Here is a 21,026-nt window from a genome sequence, read left to right on the forward strand (position 1 = left end):
CATTTCAACAAAATGGGCTGGTCGTAAAAAGGGCGGTCTAAAAGGCCGAAAAGCCTTCGCTAATTGCCAAAACCCAAATCAAGAGCCGAAGAGCAAGCCCCTTGGGGTCGGCCAAATGGCATAAAATATTTACACGTCAAGTGCCACGGGGTCTCAGGCGAAATGTTCGAAATACATGCGATGGCAACCCGAAAATGGCGGCTAAAATTGTTTATTTTCAGCACGTTTATAACGCCATCAGAAAAGGTTAAGTCAGCCGAGGCCCTGAATATGATGGAGAATTCTCCGCAGCCTTTGTTGGATTAGGTCACATTTTGCATAATTAATTCGGGGATCCCTTTAGCGCCGGCATTAGCGACCAAAAATAAAAGCAAGGAAACGAGCAAAAACCAAACCAATCCCAAAATTGAAGCCACATCGCACAGGATAGGAGGAGTTCAAAGGGTCTGGTTGGGTATGCAAAGCTATTTATGCGTAAACACGCGCCTTTGACATAGAAATTTGTTAGCGGCGAATGTCAACAATGCGAATTCGGCCAAAGTTAAATATTTGCCATTGGGCCAACCGCTGCAATCCTTTCTGACCACAGACACACACTCGCGTCCTCTCTCATACACCACACCACACTCGACGTCTAAATAAATTGCTGTCATTTTGAAAATTTCCCCAAGGTGGCATGTTTAAAACGCTGCGTGACCATTCGGGGTGCCAACGGGTTAAGTTGGGTCACAGTAATGCCAATTTAACTTCACGCCAGACGGCTATAACTTAAGTGGGTCAAGTGTTAAAAAGTAGGCTACAAAAAATTTGTTGCATACTTTTAGGCACCTTTATAAGTAATTATGTAAAGGAACCAGTATTTGTAGCCACTTCTATTTTTATCTCAATTTTTTTCACTTTTAGTCACTTTAATGGTTTCCAAAAGCACGCTACAAAAAAATAAACTTTAAAACGACAAATTTGTGGAATCTGAAATTTAAAGCCGATTTTTTACTGCATAGTTTTGAACCCATTTAAAAATATTTACTTTAATAGGCTATTCATTACAAAATAATATGGTAGTTGTTATAATATTTGTACTGCTTTAATAAACAAAGACTCTTTTTATGGATTTATGAATTTAATTTAGTAAAATGTATATCCTAAGATACTTCTTTGGTACCGTAGTCATATTTAAGCTGCTTTTTCCACATTTTAAAATGAGTCGTCGGCATCACTGTTCGTTGACCGGGTTCATGTGTGTTGACTTAAGCTTAAAATCAAACCATTTGTCAGGGGCAGCAGGCAGTAAAGGCAGCAAGTTCCAGACAAGACAGCGTTGCATGTTTTACACATTTACCCACACTATCGCACTCGGACACACACACTGTGACACCCAGGGGGATTGTCACCAGAGTGTGTGCGCTGTGTGTATGAGTGTGTGACGCATGGATGCAATTTGGTTGCATGGCCTCCCGGCTAGGCTGCTGCACTTTAACCGCAACATACGAGTGCAATATTTCAGGCATGATTTCTTATACGGCTTACGGTGGCCCGTAGGTCTTGTCAACCGCCCACCACCCAAAAGCTCCTGCTTTTCTACTAAATCACAGAGAGAAATTCATTTACTCAGAGTCTCAGAAAGATTGTAGAGGTAATTTAAAACGTATAACATTGTCAATCATTTAATTGAACTAAGGTTTCAGATTTATTGCATACTTTTAGACACCAAAAATGAATCTATGCTTAAGTCAAATAATGAATAATACTTTGATTTTATGAACCCCACAATATTAATTCAAACCATTAAAGAAATGTTTAAATATTTTGCATGTTTTTAACGTAGCTTGCAAGCATTTAGTTTTTTATTGCATACTTTTAGACACCTAGAAACAATTTCTATAATTGTCAGCAATTTAATCCCAAATTTGTTTAACATTTTCCCAAGTGTGCTCCACATTGACCCTCAAACGCTGGGAGGCGCTGCATCTGCTGCAGCAGCTGCATCTGAACTCAGATGGCTGGCAGAAAGGCGGAATGGCTGGCTGCTGGCTGCATGGATGGCCGCCCTTCGTTGCCACGGCTCTGGGTCAAAGCGAAAGTGGCACATTTTGGGTGAAATTTCGTGGAGCTATCTAGGTTACTGTGACAGTGTCGTTGTCGAGCTGCCTCAGCCTTAGTATCTGTTGTTGTTTTCATTTTTCCCGGTGCTGCAGAATGGCCTACACACACAAAAACCCACACAGATACTGCATACGGCAGAGGCAGACCCAAATAAACATTTCAGGCCCTTTCGGACAACTCACGTGCTTCGAGTTCTGAACTTGTGCGCCATTTTTATTGCCGCACGCTGCCTGCACCATTGTTCCGGCCCCGTCTCTTTCGCACAGCCGCATTCCCTCTCTTTCTAGCTCTCTTTGTTTTCCCTTTTTGTTGATGTTTTTACTTTCAGAAGAATCTTCTTTCCAACCATCCAAGCATTCAACCAACCCGCTCTTATCCTCACACCTTTGCAGGACTTTGGTGCTTTTTGTTTATCTGAGCACTTAAACTCTTTGGCTGCGGGGGAAAAACTTTAAGATAAACTTGCCAACTTCTTAAACCAATTAATTGCAATTTCATGCGTAATTAATTTGAGCTGCACAACGTGTTTGCAAAGTTTTCTACATTCAAGTGCTTTGCTGTGGCCTTCTGTGGTTTTCTGAGCGCGGACAAAGGCTGTGTGTTTTTGCAAACAGCCCGCGGGAAAAGCCGAGCTTATGGATCCAGATAAGCCAAATTGCGTTCACTGAAGCCTCTCAGGAAAAACAGGCAAGCCAAGAGCGGGATTTTTGCTTAGCAAAACACTCTGCGATTTCGCCTTTTGACCCACTTTGCTGCAACTTCAACCCAGCATTCCACTCCCTATTTCACCCCGTAATTGCCAATTGCCAATCGAATTTCCTCTAATTTGCCATCAATTTGGTTGGCCTTATCGCTCGTTTCGGAATTTTCCGCACTCCTTTTATCGTTCGGCAACTCATTAAAAAGTGAGACCCGAAATTAATCCATGTCCTTATGGCCAGGACGATGGCGATGGCGACACCGAGTGTGTGTGTGCTGGTGCCACCCCCACAGAAAGCCGAAGCGATTCGCTTCGTTGACCGGAATGCGGTCCATAAATTGGGTCATTTGCCAATAGCAGTGGAAAGTCACTTGCACTTTCAATAGCAGGTCCACCCTGCAGAGTCACGTTCCACCGCTGCCGGTTTGGGCCGTAATTTTGCTTTAACCTTATAAATTGGAGGGCGGTCGGCAGGCTGAGCCCGATGCCATAATTTTGCAAACTTGCGTGCCACCGAAGAGACAGCCAAATGACACCAGCAGGCGGACGACGTCCGTACATCCGCAGCCAGTCGGAACACTGATGTCCTGGCCCCGCCCCCATCCTGCAACGCCCCCGTCCCCATCCTCGCCTGCCTCGGCCAACAACAAGTTAAACTGACAAAGTAGCAGCCAGGGCACTTCCTTTTGTTTAAGCTGCCTGACACTGGTCCTGAGCACGGAATAATGGCGGCATGCACATCCTAGGGACACTGGGCGAAATAGTACAAATAAAATTTGGTTGGAATTGAACATAATTTTAAGAAAAAATTCAAAAAGTATTTGGTTAAGAAAAATTTCTGTGACAGAGGTAAAATATTGATATTTTAGGACCGTTTTCTCAATTGAAGTTAATTTTCTAGTTATTTATCTGTCGCCAATTTTTAAATTGGAATTTATATGGTTTACATTTCAGTTATCAATGATGTTAAGATATTATGTTTTATTCGAAACAGAAATTGTACTTAATGACAAAACTGACATCACAATTTAAAATAATTATTTTTTAATATTATAACAAAAATTGTGCACTTAAATTTTCAAAATTTTAAAAATGTTTAATGGCTTTAATTCTTTAACCAATTTTCTAGAATTTTTTATATATACCCCGGAGGGCTTGTGCTGAAAATGCCTTCCCTAACATGATAAATAGATGCAAATTGCACACAGTTTGAGAACTTTTTTCTTTCTCCATGTGCAACTATCTTTCTTGCTCCTTGCAACACCCACAATTGCCTGGTGGTGCGGCAGCCTGCTCGTTATAAATTGACCGCATTATTTTGCTCAATTTAACTTGAGTCGGGCGGCACAACAGGCGGAGGCAGTGGCAAGGGCAGTGGCAAAGGCAGTGGCAAAGGCAGCGGCGGCAACGGCAAAGACACAGTGACCATGTCATGGGATGAGACCGGGCAAAGTTTTCAACTTAATATCTCATAAGTGCTGAGTGCTCATATCGGCCAATGGCTGCCGCCATTTCCTTTACTTTCCATATCCCTTTCGCCGCTTTCTCCGCATTTGCCCGCCTTCCGCTGGCTGTAAAATTTTGCACAGGGTCAACTCTCACTGCCATTGGGCGTTCACTTTCGTTTGGCATAATTTTTTTATTAGGTCACACCAGGGCGACCACTGCAGCAACAGAGCGGAATGCATTTACACCCCCTTTACATAGCCTATATATTAAACCACCCCTTAGTGGCTGCCTACTTTTTGGGGAGGGTGGGATGGGGCGGAAGTTTTCTACTTTAATAGCCGAAAGTATTTAATTGCATTTTTCATGGCACCAGCGAGCGGGGCATTGCACGGATGCGAGTTTATTAAATAAATGTCTATAAAGATGACGGCCATATACTGTGGAGTGAAGGGCCCCTCCCCGAAATCGCATAATTACATTTCGAGAACACTTAATACAAAACTGCTGGGCCAAAACTCATTAGGGAAAACGTGCGCCAGGTAGCAAAAAAAAAAAAAATGTGGAAAAAATGGAATATTTAGAGCACTTCAGCCCGGCCATTAATTTGGGAGCCGCCAGGTCAGCGAGACCTGTCAGCCGAGGAGGAGCACGGCCTGAGCCCGACCTAACTAAACATTAAACGAATTTAAGAGGTCAGTCAAGAGGTGCCGGCCAGGGGGGCTGAAGGGGAAGGGCCAGGTCGGAATGGGCGGAAAATCGCAAGAGCGGCGGGCAGAATGGGTGGAAAATCAATGCGAGAAAGGCACGTAGACCAGGCTTTTGCTTGTCGTTTTGTTTACGTGCAGAGGAAAAAAAAACAGGAACTAGTCAAGGGCTTTTAATGACTTTCGAAGGGTGCTTCAACATTAAACTAATTAAACACTTGTTCGAAATTGGGACGATAGTTTAAGTGCCTGAAAATAGGCTTGAACGTTGTCTTTGGAAAATCAGCTATTAACCTAAAGTTTTCTCATAAAACATTGCCACTCACAGCAACTGTAAATATTCGTAGAATAAAAGGATTCTTTTATAGCAACTTAAATTGGTAAGTGCTCTTTAAACACTTTCAATGGCAACACCAGAAACAAATATTTTTATTACATTTGAGAGGCTTTTACAATTTTTCATTTCCTTTTACATTTTATTATCCAAAATTCATTACCAATGCATTACAAATAAATAAATAATAGTTTAGATTTTCTTTTACCCAAAAATAGGCAAAATTAAGCTTTCAAAAAATGTTTAAAATGATTTTCTACAAAAATTACGCATAAAATAATTTTAGATTTTCCTTAAACCTTATTTATTAATTGGAAACTCTTATCCTACTCAATTGGTTTTATAAGTAGTTTATATTTCTCCCTGTGTAGCCAATCCTTAAGCTTGTGCGGAGTCTGTGGCCAGTCGGCCGGTCTAAAGTGAGCGTCGAAGCGTCACGTGGCAGTTTCTCGGAGCAACCAACTTGCCAGTGGCCAAATGAAGTTGGGTGCAACTAATGCCGAAGATTACTGTGGCCCAGTGTCGAATTACAAAACGCCTTTCACCCCCTAATGGGGGTCTACACAGGCGAAAGGGTAGTTCGTGGCCCATTACTTTTTTTTCTGGGAGCAACAAGCGGACAATGCAAATAGCGTTGGACCTTAAACCGGGTCGCGTTTTCGGCGGAGAGTTGGTTGAGTTGGTAAGAGTTCATTCCTGCAGCCTGGCTGCCTCGTAGTTTGTTAGCCATTTTTCATATTCATCCTTTCTGCCGGGCTCCGCCTCTTTGTTGGCCACTAGATTATGAAAGGCAAGGCAAAGGAACAGAGCACACAGCCGAAAGTTTTTAATATAATTTGGAATTAGCTAGAGTGGCAGATGGTCGTGTTTTCGGGGCGGGACACAAGCGGAGCCCTCTCAGCTAGTAGTACTACTCAGCCCAGTTGGTCCTGCGGGCCTGTGGCAGTTCCTTTGTTGCGTATACGCAACGTGGTACAAGTTTTTGCCAGAGAGCAGCAGCAAAGTTTGTGCCACATTTCAGAGAAGAATGGCTGGGGAAGGAACAGTTTGTCATGTGAAATTAAAAGTGCAGTGCAGCAGGAGCCATGAACCATGGCCACATAAATAACTTGGCACAGGCCCATCCATCCCGAAGGATATATAGTTGGAAATACCATGGATCATGGGACACCACAATCTGTTCTTCATGCAAATCAAGCCGCAAGTTTTGCTCGGACTTACGATTCGATTGCTTTCCGCCCCGATATCCTCCTCGTCCTGAGCAACAAAACCTTATCCTAGGCCCGGCTGCGTTAGGGCAAAAACTTCGCCGGCTTATCTGTTGGGCCGCATAACTTTGCATAAATATGAAGAGAGCCATTCAGCAAAACTCCGGGCAAAGCTCAAACAACTGCCGGCAGCATGAAAACATTAAAAACTGCCCTAAGGCCCCGTGGACCCTCTTCGAAGTCGGCGAAAAACTGCTCCGATGTCAACGTCAAAAACAAGAACAACAAGGATACTACGGTAAAACTATTGTACGCACTTATATATGCATGGGTTCGCGGGACCGGGAAATCCCATTTTATTTATTATATTAATGACGGCAACAAAAAGTTCCGAAGAGCAGGCCCAAAAAAGCGAACAAATGGACTACACCTATACCCATTGTGTAAATAAAGTATTATATTATGTTTAACAGCACCCATTCGTGTGTAGTTAGAAAACAACAAGCATTTCATATTTACATATCCATCAATCCATCAAATGCAAATCATAAGCTTGCACAAACTCTAGTTAGTTTAGCATTTCTTTGGCCTGAGCCACATGGCAAAACAACAAGCAGGCGAAATCAGAATACCAGATTTGATGTGTTCAATTCAATTCCCCGAGTCTCTCGTACGAGACAAACGCAAATTGAATATACACTTTGGTCCCCCTACAATTGCCGAGGAGCAGCATAAAACTATGCAGCGCCACTGAGAGCGGCAACTTTCCCGATGACGGCAAAACTTTAACAGATTTGCATAAATTATAGCCAAGCAAACAAAACGTAGCAAAACAAGACGGAGGAGCACGGGCCACAGGCGGACCAGCATCCACAATGGCACTCTGAAAAAAACTGGTACTCTTTTTCCGCAGTCAAAACCAAAAGTCTCACAATCTGATCCTGAAAAAGGGCATAACTAAATCAATTAACACTTTTTTTGGGTAGCAAGAAACAAGCTGGGAAAGTGTCAAAAAATTAACAGTGTGTTTTTCCTTGTTCTTGGAAAAGAAAAATATTTGTATAATATTTTTTGGAATTTATTGATGATGTATATACGCTATCCGTAATATACTTTCTATATTATTTGAATGAACAGATAAAAATGCCCTTGTTTATCAAAAAATATTAATTTTTTTGAAGGGAAGTTCTCTAAGAATAGCTTCTTCAAATTCTGTGTTAACCAAAGGTTTGGTCTTGTGGTAACAGGCTCTGTAATAAATTGTCTTCTTATACTTGGAACAAAATCATATTGTGCAAACAAGTGTTTATTCTTCATGTTACTTTTATATATCAGATAGCTAACTGGAACCTTAACATGACATTAAGAAAAAGGTAGTTGGTATTTGAGCAGAAAACGGAATATTGTACCGACATTTTATGTTTTTCCGAGTGCACAGACACCGCAGCAGGAACTAAAGAGCCCAAGGAGGACTCTCCTCAGTTCCGGCTACATCATCGGCATCGGCTTCGAGCACGGCATTGCCCCCATAGTCATTCATTTAACTGTCAATGCCGTTGTTATGCTGCGGTTGTGGCCATGGTTTTGCTTGTGGCAGGGATTGCGGATGAGCATGAGCACCAGGATGGCGGCGGCTGCTCGGCGAGAATTTATGAATATATACATAGCGATCTTATGTGTAAGCACTACGTATAAATTTAATATATTTTTATGATTTTTTATGGCCATGCGTCGACGTCGACTGGAAATTTAATTTATGCCCCACTGTGTGTTTTTATTTGGATTTTTTTCTTTTTTGCTGATGCGATTTTCAGGGAGCTACAACGACGAGGACAAGTTATCGATAAAGTTCGACACAAACAATATTGTTCCGCCCCCCATGTAAGTTGTTTTTCTTGTTGTTGTGCTGCTGAAAAGTGTTTTGTTTTTGCACACACATGACCCCGGTTCAAACATCCGAGCACACACATCATCACAAGACTAGAGCTTGTGATATACTTCATTTTATCTGGCAGACGCGAGACGAGATTCGAGTGGCAGGGCACCATCGAATCCATCGCCGTCAATATGTTTGTCTGTTGGTCCGCCAGTCCGCCGACTGCGGTTGACATGAGAGCTTTTTGGCCCGCTACTGTGTCGCGTACCGCCTTTCTAGAGTCGACCTCCCCCTCGCCCAGAGCTCCCTATTGCGGGTTATTTAGTTCATTGGCCGCCAAGCTGACACTCCCCCGAGGGCCTGGAGTTATGCACAATGAGAAAATACTACTCGATTATTTCGAAGCCTACTTTTAGGCACCCATTTTATTGTTATTAAAGGGTTTGGTAATCAAAATGATTTTTATTTTCTTATATTTGGGGGTTTTCAAATGTGTTACGAATCCTGTTCAACATTGCTTTTTTGCTGAATGAAACTAAGAATTTGTGTTTGTCACGCTTAGTAATTTAAATATTTTTTTAGAGTCTGCTTTTAGGCACCCCTTGTATTGTTTTGAAAACGTTAAATTTTCGTCTGGAAGTTACAAAATTTTAAAGAGTTAAATGCCTAATTGTTAAATATCAACAAAACCCCCGAAATATTTTTAATAAATTTTGAAGTTCGATCACAACAGTGCTGGATACCAATTGATAAGCTTACCATTACTTTTTGGTAGGAACAAAAATTGTATAGCAAAATGGATAAGCTTAATCAACCTGATACTGCCACGGGCTTTCCTCTCTGTGTGACATGCTGAGCGCCGTCACATGTCGTAGGTCGCACAACAAACTGTTTGTTGATGTTGTTGACGCTCGGTTATGGATTTATGGATTTATGACACTTTGGTCATTGCGGTTGTCAGTTTTCGTTAAAAGTTTTACTTTGCCACTGGCTTACGTGTGGTTTGGCTGGGTTGGCAGGGCATCGGGTCAGATGGTCATCAGACGGTCTCCTCCTGGACTAATCATGCCCGCAACCTGGTGGAGATTACGCTACGCTTGTCAAATTCGACACGCCCCGGTTGTAAATATGAAGGGTTTCCTGTATTTTCTTTTTTTGTTACCTTTATCGGCCTGCTCGGTGAACTGCAAATAGAGACAAGAGCAAAAACAAGTTCATATTATTAATGATCAGGACGTGACATCAACGCACAAGCACACACATCTGCTGGGCCATGTCATTTATCATACAGAAGTATATAGTTAGTGTATGTGGGGGGAATATCAAGCCGATTTGATTTCCGCCGAAAAGCGGAAACGCAGCTCTTCAGTTCGCATTAATAATGCAACAGCTGATGGCCACATGGCAATATTACCTAAAACCAATTATACAGCCAGGATGAAACTATTAAATTACGCAATCAGCGGACAGCGAGGCAGCGGGGCGGAGAATGCAATTATATCAAAAATACATTTATGCACATCCTGTAAGTGGGGGATTTTGATTTCATAAATTTCACGCTACGATTTGCTCTTATTGCTCTCATTAATGCACTATCCACAGGGGCATGAAAGCGGTCGTCAAAAAAGAGAAGAAATCTGCGCAAATTCAATGAACTCGAAATGGAATCGAATGCAGGCCGGCCAGCAAAGGGACTTTGCGCCAGGACCACAGCAGACAGTATCTGTATCTGTATCTGCAGTCCATATATGCAACTGTATCTGTATCTGCAACTGTATCTCTCTGCTTGTGACGTTATGGTTATCCAGCCATGGCCAGCGGCTGTCGTTGACGGCCAGTCATACTCGTAATTCCCATTTCCCGGCATGAGCACTCGCCATTCACCATTCACCATTCACATGTTTACAACGAAAATATTTACATTGCTGGCATAAAAACTGCATAAATGTGATTATATTTTCATTGGCCTTTATGCCGGCTACCACAGCCTCGCTCCGCCGGGTAATTCGATTGCAATTTCAATTAGCGTAAAATTCGGAGCAGTATCACCAACACGTGCACACACACAATATATATCAGCTATCCTCCTACATCCTGACTTTATCCAATTTCCAAATTCAAAGAGCATTCAATTAATGCCAAGAGCAGCTATCGATCAACGGGCAGGAAATTGTTTGTCATCTGGCCGAGTCGGGTGTCAAGAGTTCTTGACCGAGTGAAGCTCCTGGCTAATAACCAATAATTAAGCACTTCCGCAGGGAAATTGGATTTTAATTGAAATGCGGAGCAGTGTGAATTTGACTCACCCCGACTCCGAAACTCCCCATCTAAGCTCCTTATTTTCCCCCCGAAACTTGGATGCCGACACAATGGAGTCTCTCTAATTGCCGTTTAATTGACTGGCGGAAACTTTTGCGAGACATTTGTTTATAAACCGCACACAGGAAGAAAGGAAGGAAGACTGGCAGCAGACAAAGGCACAATACAAGCACTTATAGGATCATTACAAATTGATGCTATCACCCTGCTATATACTATATATATTTTCTGGATAGGGATGCGGATGAGGGGCAGCTTAGCAACGTTAACACCACTCGCTCCATTTTGGCCTGCTGTCGTCGGAATGCCATCTCCTACGCTCCAGTGCAAATCCGCTATAGTAAATGTTATCTCTGCAAACATTTGACAATCAAAAATGCTCGGGCCATTGTTTAAAGAAAAAATCGAGCAGCAGCAAAGCAAAGGCAGCATCGGAGACGCACAAACAGTAGTCACACAGTGGTCGCCCGGAGATATATCAAGGCAGATAAAATTCCATTGAGCTGAGCAATCTTCTGGCCATCTCTCACAATTAAATTCTTTGCACAGAGAAAAACTTAAGCCAAAAGTGGTTAAAATCTAGAAAGAAATATTCCTTTTTTTGCTTGCTTCAGATTAGATACATTTTTAGATGGATAGTTTAAAGCCTATTTTCAGATAGAATACTTAATTATATTTTATTTAAATATATACTTTAAAGAGTCTTTTTTTTTACTGCAAATTCATTTAAATAAAAATACTATACTAAACCTAAAATAATACAAATTTATATAGGGTAAACTGGTATGTTTAAGATTATTTTTTTATGATTCCCGAAATAACAAAGAGCATTTGAAACTTTAGTAAAAATCTTGTTCCGAAGTTCTTCCTCTAAGACTACTTCCCAGCTGTTCTGTAGGTAATTCCCCTTTTCTATCCCATTTATTTGGGACCCACTGTGCTTGCTAGTCCCCAAATGGCTGCTGCTCCTCCTCCGACAGTGGGCAGGAACAACGAATGGCACAGCCGGGCGTCATCGACGACTCGATGGCATCCTGGCAGTCGAGGTTAAGTTGACAAGAGAATGAGATTGCATTCTGCTGCTGCTTCTGCTTTTGCTGCTGCCCGAGTTCAATTCATTTCCACTTGAGCAAATGCACGTCTTCTAGACGTCGCTACTCTTTTTGTCCTTTTTTTTGCTTCATTTTCGGATATAGCCAAAGGACATGGCACTGGGCATAGAAAGGATGCGGGAGCAAAAGTAGCAAAATGTCGCCCCGGGGCGCACCTAGTGGGATGTTGTCAATGATTCGCCTTGAAAGAGCCGAGCTCGGTTCAGTTCAGTTGAACTAGACTCGACTCATCTGAGAACGCAGCTCGGCAGTTGGGTTGTTTGTTTTAGATTTGGCTGCATTGGAGAAGGGATCCTTTGGCTCGTCACAGCAGCAGGAGCAGTAAAAACAGCAGCAGGAGCAGCAGCAGCAGCTGATGGTGTTTTTCTGCTCCTGCTGCTCGAGCTGCTGCATCATCAAATTTCAGCTACATGTCCTGTGCCTCGAGTGGAGCGAAGAAGCTCGCAGCAGCGAAGGAAGGAGCCAAGGATGCTCGAGGGGACTTGCTGACACTGTTGACATTTTACAGTAATGAAAATGATTATTGTCAAGGGTCGTCAGAGCCAAGAGGTCTGGAAACTTCACCCGCCCGCATATAAATGTGGTTAAAGTAATAGCTCGACAGCGACTGCAGCTTGTTTTCCTTTCTCATTGAGCACTAACACCTAACGATATTGTGGCAAAATATTTGGCAACCTGAAGTTTTTTCTAAACCAAATATGAGCCCAAAGAAAAAAGCCAGCAATACAATGCAATTTAAAATTACTTATTTAAATCATATATATTTTAAACTTTAAACCGTTACTAAGCAATCAAAATTAATGATAATTCCTAAGTTGTTTTATGAAATTTGGGGTTCCTAACCGTATAATAAGAAAGCCAATAAATCCTACAACAAGAATTTTAAATAAATCAATTTTAATAAATCAAATTTATAAATTCATAATACATTATTTAAATGAGAAATAAAATATATACATAAATGTATATTTAAAAACGTTCTCCCTTTTCTTACGTATTTATTAATTTTTGAGAAACAGTCTTAAAAATGCCTTAAAAATTCACGAAATTTCTGTTTCAATGCCTTGATTTAATTGAAATCAATCCCCTTGCCAATTTCGCGCCAAACTTTTTGGCAAAAGCCAGCTCTCAGCAGCTGGAAAGTGCTATCACACTAATCAGAAAGTTATCCAGCCAGTCACCTGCGAAGGCGGCTGTCAGCTTCCGTTTGGAAAACGCTCCATCTTCGTTGAGCATCTGATGCTGATTCTCCGCCGACTTCAGCTGGCTGGCACATACGGCGACTTCAGATGACACATCCTGGCAGCCCGACATCCTGGCTAGGGGACGGGGCAAAGGGAAAGGCCCCGGGACGACTGTCATTGGCCGTGCCAAAATCGCAAAGGGCTAAAATGTAGGTTAATTGATAATTGATAAGAGCGTTTGCCTGCGAGTGGGTTGGCTGGTTAGTTGGTTGGCTGGTGTCATTTAACTCGACTTCAACTCTGGCCCATGAATATTTAAAAGGGCTTCTGCGGGCGGACGACATGCCATTCACTCAAGTGGGGCAATGAAAATTAGCAAAGCACTGCAAATAGTTTGAAGAGGAGACGTCGTCCCCCGATTCCATTCCCCGATTCGAAATCGAAATGCAGGCGGATAAGGTTTAGGGTTAACCCACAAACGAGGTCACAGCAGTTGACCCATAAACGCGTGCCCCCCGGCCTTCTCGTAGCTAATGAAACACGCAAAGGGGGAAGCCAAATGCAAGGCAAAAGGCAGGCCGGCACACAAATCATGTATAATGCACACGACAACGGACTGACAATGCGTTGTAAATTAATTGACGTAACTATTTAAGCCAGACACTCGACAAGGACACTCCACTCTGCGCCGCACAAGGAATCGAACTCGAGCCGAGCAATTCCGCAAATTGAATGCCATTATCCATCATCTCGCAAATGCCTCAAGTCAAAATACATTGCGGAAATGTCTGTGGCACCCACATCTACGCACACTGCCTCCTTACGTTACACACCCACAACAATGTGTGTGGCTTTGGCGCCAAAGGAAAGACGATCGCATATCCTTGGTTAAAATGAAACGAGCTAAGACTATTTGTACTTAAGCTTCGAAATTTAAAGTTACCTACGATTTCAAGCCAATTAAAAGCAGTGATTTTCTCATTAGTAAAGTCATTACATAATATTTCCACCCAAAACTGCACCTCTGCATTCCATAACTTCAGTAATTGTATACCGATTTAGACGTGGGATACCTCTTTGAGTTAGTGGTGGAATTTCTAACATTCTACATTTAAATTTTCCTTTTAGAAAAGGGTCAAAATTTTAGCCCATTTTCATGTTAGATTAATTCGTGTTTCCAATGGTTTCCAGTATGGGAAGACAAAAGTGCACTTCTACATTCTATAACTTCAGTAATTGTATCCCGAATTAGACGTGGGATACCTCTTTGAATTTGTGGCAGAATTCTCTAACATCCTACATTTAAAATTTCCTTTTAGAAGAGGGTCAAAATTTTAGCCCATTTTCATGTTAGATTTATTCGTGTTTCCAATGGTTTCCAATATGGGAAGACAAAAGTGCACTTCTACATTCCATAACTTCAGTAATTGTATCCCGATTTAGACGTGGGATACCTCTTTGAATTTGTGGCAGAATTCTCTAACATTCTACATTTAAATTTTCCTTTTAGAAGAGGGTCAAAATTTTAGCCCATTTTCATGTCCGATTTTTTAGTATTTCACATGATATCCAGTATGGGAACCGAAAACTGCACTTCTAGATCCCATAACTTTGGCAATTTAATCCCGATTTAGGCGCGGGATACCTCTTTAAATTTGTGGTTGAATTCTCTATCATCCTTTTTCAAGAGGGTCGAAATTTTAGTCCATTGTTGTTGTTACATTTTTCCGTATTACCAATATTGTCTAGTATGGCAACCTTCTACGTCCCATAACAATTCTCTCAGAAGCGGAAGGCATCTTCTGACCAGGAGTTTTACCCGAAACACAAAAACTGCATTAGTCACCGAGCAGTAGGATAAAATGGCCGAAGGGTCGATGGCATTCACAGTCGCAATCGCATTGACAAATTGCATCTCAGCACGGCCAATTGAAAGGCTTAAATGTTTTACCATTGCCCACATGTGTGGGCGGTGCATGTGTGTGTTGTCAACAAAGCAAAGTTGGCTTTTAAAACAATCGAGTGACGACATGGAAAATTAGTTTACGCAACCCAATGGCTGGCGACAATCTTCTAGCCAGGCCAATAAAGAAAATGCCGTGAAGAAGAAGCTGTGCTAAGTCAACTCGATGCAAGTCAATCAGGCGGAAGTCGGGGCGAAAGTGGTGAAATGCCACTAAAACTTTGCCAGCTCACGTGAGCTGTGGGCGATGCTGATGGAAATGGAAGGGCGGGAAAAATCGAGGAAATGCGGGGAAAAGTGTGGACAGGAGCAAGTAGTCCTGGGAGCAGGGACAGTGCCAAGAAAGTGGCAACTTTTGACGGGCCAGCTGCTTCAATTGTTGGCACTCAAGTTGCTCCCGTTGTTGCTGCTTTTCTTGTCGCTGCCATTGAAGTGGATTTGCTTGCTTTATATTTTAGCTTCTCGATTTTCCCTCTTTTTGCTCAGCGAGAAAATTGTTTTCCTTAGCTGTTGCTTGTGAAGCTTCCGAAGCTTCTCAGTCCTCCGCCTTCATCACGCACTTGCAACTCAACTCCCCGGCACAAGTCACTTAATTGAGTGCAAAGCTGGCGATGCAGTGCGCGGATTTAACTTTGGACAACTTGAATTGATTCAAAACTTTCTTTGTTCGCTTAGCGCATAATAGCAGGGGGAGCTCCTATATATATATAAATATAAATTCAACGGGTCTGCATTGAGGGATGGTCCTGCTATTGACAGACTTTTCAGCGCCGGCCAAGTTGATTAATGTCCGGACCACTGCGCAAATTATGAATGGAAACAGGGGAAACAGCAGAGGCAGAGCTCGCTGGCTTACATATTTTTTAATGGCCGGCTAATTAGCGAAATGCCTGCACATTTAGCAGCCCGGGATAAATCCTGCGATTCAGAAACTCCAGCAGCAGGAGCAGGCCAAGTTAAGCGATATTTCAAAGCGACAATCGCACGGCAAGCTGGCGATTTATGGTTATTTGGCCAACTCAAACACACACACACACACAGTACCCAGTGTTGTGCAGTCGTGTGTGCGGCCATACTGACAGCTTAAAAAATTTATCGATGTACAAATTAAACTGCAACTGGAGCAACGGATGCGAGGATGCCGGAGTGCAAGTTCAGAAAATAAACCCAAGCAAATAAAAAGGGAAAATAAAAAACCAGTGTTTAATTTTGTTCTATAAATTTCGCCAACTGCAAATACAAGCATACCGAACTTGAAACTTGCCATTGGAATTGGAAAAGGAACTAGAGGAGCTGGGGACCACAAATGAACAACTGGCAAGCATTTTGCGGTCATTTTGTGTAGCCTGGTTATATATATTTGCCAGACGCCCGGCAAATTGCTTTGGGTTGGGGGATTTTCTCCTGCTCTCCTTAACTATTGAAATTGGATTGGAAATTACTCGTCGATGGCTAATCAAAGAGCTTAGATGGGGATACCCAATACTCGATCGAGGACCTAGGACGTCTGGCATTGAGTGGATTAGGGCCAAGAGTGTTGGGCGAGCACTTGGCTCATTAACAGCCCCTGGCACGCACAGACCTTTTGGCCCCGGAAACCAGGTCGCCCAGGTCCATAAATAAGATGTCAATAAATAAAAATGGGAATGGCAATTCGATAGTGTAAATTAGAAGCTTGCCTTGAGGATATAATAGTTTTTATGGCTTGTTTTTAAATTCAATGGACCTTCAGGCAGACAAATAAAATGAACAATAAAGAAATCGTTAAACCGACAATCTCAAAGCTGAGCACAAATTGTATTTAATAATTAATAATTCATATTTAATGACTTTTTCCATGAGTAGTGTTTTAAATAAACATGATCATAGAAATAGAATACAATGAGATTTCTAGACTATAGATTATAATTTGCTAATAATTACTAGGTATTAACTATTTCTGGCATTTTTAATGATATTAGCGTGATATTTTACTCTCCAAATGGTTTACTAAAAATATATACATAAAACAAAATTAGCGTCTTTTGAAATCACTTGAATACAAAAGCTTTTGCCACACCTGTAAGCAATTCCTGCTAGATAGCATTCCTCCGAAGTTAATTAACCTAGCTACATTTTTCCAATGTTCATGTAATAAAATGTATCCCCCAAAAACATTCCTTGGCTCAATTAATTTCCACAAAATGTAGGATAGAGCATCGTCAACACATTCTTAGCCCCCATCGACTGAGGAAATCCCGAATGGTGGTGCTGCAACATTTTGGACAATGTTTACGGCTGAAACATGGAATTACCCACACAAAATTAAATAACGAGATATTTGCGAACAGCCAGCACACAGCGCAGGACCCTCTTCTCCGCAAGGATGCCCCAAAAGGCCTGCTCTCGACCACATTGGATTATTTTGCTCAAGGTAAATAGAATTCTTCTTGGAACAGAGCGGCGCATAATGCTCTTGTGTAATTGTGGGCTTCTGGGTTTCAAGTCCCCCAAAACCAAAGTAAAACCAAAAGCAGAAGCAAAAACAAAAACACCAACAGGAAGAATAACATTGGCCTGCAGCAAAACATAAATGTCCTTGTTGCGGTCGGCGGTCAGAATCGGAAACTTTTTGCGCACGTTTGGCCCGGAAGTTGAACGGGGGAAAGGGCCGAAAAGGGGGCGGGGATCGGGAGGGGGACAGGTCATTGCAGGCAGGCTTGGCTGTAAATCACAGTGGACACTGCAGCGCCAGAAATTGGCGAGGGCCCGTAAGGTGGCCAAGAGGAATCTCGAAAAGCTGCAGCGTCTATTTGCCGGCCAAGGTGAAAGCTATAAATTATTATCGCTATGCCTGCTTGACTTCTTCGGGGTTAGATAAATAATAATATCAATTTAATGGGTGATATCTACTATAGTAGTTACAATTTAATGTTCGTTCAGTAGACTAAAAGTATTAACAATAAATACATAAATTTCTATTAATTTAATTTTAATTGTTTTTGGGTTGTTCTTATATTTAATGGACTGAAAATGAACAACGATAATTTTAAGTTGAATCAACAAGTCGAATATGAGAATTTGATATCCAACAGAAATAATATTATTGTTCAATGAATTTTAATGTCATTTAAAATATTTTCCTATTTTATAGACTGCAATTTATTTATGATGATTATGATTACTTTAATTCACTTTTATTTAGATTCAACAGAACGAACATTTGATTTTGACTAAAAAAAGAGGAATCTACTACATTTTTCTTTTAATTTAAAATGAATTTTACTATTATTTCATTTATTTTTAATGGATTTTAGAAAAATGTTTTAATTGCAGAAGAAGACAAATATTGTTTAAAAAACATAAATATAACCTGAGATCTGCTGAGTTGATATCCAAGGTTGTTAAGCAGCCAACATGTTGTTATGCAAATTACAAACCCAATAAACTCATCCTCTGCACATTTGCCGCAAGATCCTTCAAAGTCTAAGTAACTTCCTTATGGGCCACAAAGTTGCGCTAATAAAAATCTGGCTAGCACGTAAAAGTCATTGACACGACGGAACTGTTCAAACATTGTCGCGGCTTATCTGCGTTTACAGCGCCTTGGGCCGAGTATCTGCGTCGAATTCCCAGCCCAATAGTATGGTATCCTGGAGACAGGCTGGCGAAATCAAGTTGGCAAAAGTATCTGAAATTTGCATGTTAACCCGATGTGCGTGGGTTAGTGGCAATGCCTTCCGCTGGCTGCAGCCTCCTTCCGAAAAACAGCAAACCGAAAGCAGGTTGCGGGAAAACTTTTTGGGAAATTGAGCAATAAACTTTGCGCGCTTTTCCCTTCACCCAAACGCCTACACACACACACACGTGTGTGTGAGTTAAGCAAGCGTGACTGTTTGCCAATTGGGCGGTTTTCCAGGGGCAGGCGGTGGTAGAACCAACTTACTCATCGCCCGAATCCAGTAATGAAAGAAATATGCAAATATTGCGGTTTAATTAACTCGTCGTTATGTCCCCTTAAACGATTCACTTTGTGCAAACGATTTTAATTGCTGGCCCACCTGGCGTATGAGTGATGATGATGCGGCTGGCGGATGGTGAATGCCAAAGTCAATTATTGCGCATACGCCGCGTGGACCACCAGCCCGTTTTTTTTTCATGGCAGCATAACAAAATACTCAAGCCAGCTAGGAGTAAACAAAAAACAAGACACTCATCAGCATTTGAACGACAAGGAGCACTTGGAAAATTCACCTTATTTTCTAGAGCCTTGAAGAGTTAGAATTCTGAATAATAGCCGGGGCTAGGAAAGTAATTTCCACCTATTTAAATGCCACCTACCAAAAAGGAGCAACTAATGATGATGATGATGATGATGGAAATTGTTTTTGCTGGGCGTCACAGTTGAAAGTGTAACCACAAATGGCAAATGCCAGAGACGCCAGCTACGTGAGCGCATTTCGAGGGGGAAATTAAATTGAAATGAGACGCGTTGCCGCGTGCGGAAAATGCAATGGAAATGGTGAGCTACAAGTTGTTAAGACTATGGCGGCAGCAAACAGAGCAGCGCAACACAACACGAGAGTAGCGACAAGGGAAGCGGCGGGAAAAGCGGAAAATGCCGAGGCAAACGAAAGGAATTAAAAACGGAGCTGCGACGGCTGGCGGAAATTAAGTTTACGGCGTCGCCTTGCCTTCGCGACCCAGCAACTGAAAATGCAAGGCCACCAGGAGAAAAATATGATAAATAAAGGCGAGTGCATGCATAAAATTATATGAAAACAGCCGCCGGAGCCCAAAAAACCAAACCATATCCGCAGTGGGCCAAACTTTAACATTTCCGGTAGCATTTTCACTTGGTTCTTTGGATTAAAGTAATAGCTTTGCGATTTACGAGCGTTGTTAATTAAGAATATCACGATTTTTATAGCCTGTGTTTAATATGAAAAACGTTCTTGTTAGTCATAAAGTAGAGCGAATAGCCTTTCATTTTAATTTAATATTGGGGATGGTTACTATTTTTTATTTTCATCGAAAAAATTATATTTTTATTGCCAAAGTAAACATTGCAAATAATACAAGAAGTCTCTTTAAATGAAATCCCATTTTGCTTCTTACTTTTAGCAACAGTAATTTGGGATATAACACAGGAGGAGCAACTATCAACTTGCCTTTTTCAAACCAAAAATATATTAAAAATAATTTAAGAAGTCCCTTCAATTTGAGTAGCATTTAATCCCATTTCAATATTATTTTTAGCAACACTCATTTCATTTGATTCCATCCAATTGTCTAGGGAAGCCTACTCAAACTTGACTTCATTAAATGCCATTTTCATTTTATTTTCAGCAACAGTAATTTGAGATGCATAAATGTCATGTTTTCAATAAAAAAAAATATCAAATATTGTGAAAAGCCTTAAAAAGGTCTCCATTAAATGCCACACGAATTAAATAACAAATATTGGCTGAGAAATTACCCCCAATTAAATTGAATGCCAGAGATTGAGGGAAAAATCAGATATTTATTTAAGGTGTTTTGCCGATAAATATTTTTGCCCCGCTCCACAGTTGAAAATGTTTTCTTTGGCATAAATTTGCAGACAGCCTGCCGCACGGCGAATCCAGCAAATTCAGTTAAAGCGACTACATTAATGCGAAATGAAGTTGTGCACTTTGCTCGTGCTGTCAGTCCGTCAGTCGGACATATATATTTGTGCATATACAGGTATATATCCCCTTGACACGCCCCCTTTTCTGCACAACTTCATCTCCAGAGGAAGGAGCGTTTAAGGCAACATGTGAAGTGAAATGAAACGAAACGAAACAAGTGCATTATTTGCATTAAATTATGCATACGGCGAAGGTAAACGAAGCTAAAGGGGCGGCCAAGGGAAAAAAGGGGCAAGGAAAAGTGTCGGCAGCCGCGCGATTTCACACGCAGGCGGGCGTTGGGTTGGGCGGGTGGTGGAAAATTCGTGGGAAATTCAATGGGTGGAAGGCCCACAAACAATACGAAAAAATAAAAGCAGATCGCGTGAACAAGTGCGGGCCCACAGACCTCAGAGCCGGGATCTCGAGGGGCCTCAGCCAGCG

At 41.7% G+C, this 21,026-nt stretch overlaps 1 protein-coding gene across 7 annotated transcripts in view; it reads right to left on the reverse strand.

Annotated features, from left to right (window-relative positions):
- LOC108034992 (palmitoyltransferase app) overlaps positions 1–21,026 on the reverse strand; it is a 65,007-nt gene that overhangs the window by 27,875 nt on the left and 16,106 nt on the right. For 6 of the 7 annotated variants that reach the window (XM_050886787.1, XM_050886788.1, XM_044095308.2 and 3 more), the window contains exon 3: positions 9,537–9,558. The gene's annotated coding sequence lies outside the window, so the exon portion shown is untranslated. The other variant, XM_017110326.3, reaches the window with a different exon arrangement.

This window comes from Drosophila biarmipes, chromosome 3L, assembly GCF_025231255.1.
Source record: "Drosophila biarmipes strain raj3 chromosome 3L, RU_DBia_V1.1, whole genome shotgun sequence".
Taxonomy (NCBI): domain Eukaryota; kingdom Metazoa; phylum Arthropoda; class Insecta; order Diptera; family Drosophilidae; genus Drosophila; species Drosophila biarmipes.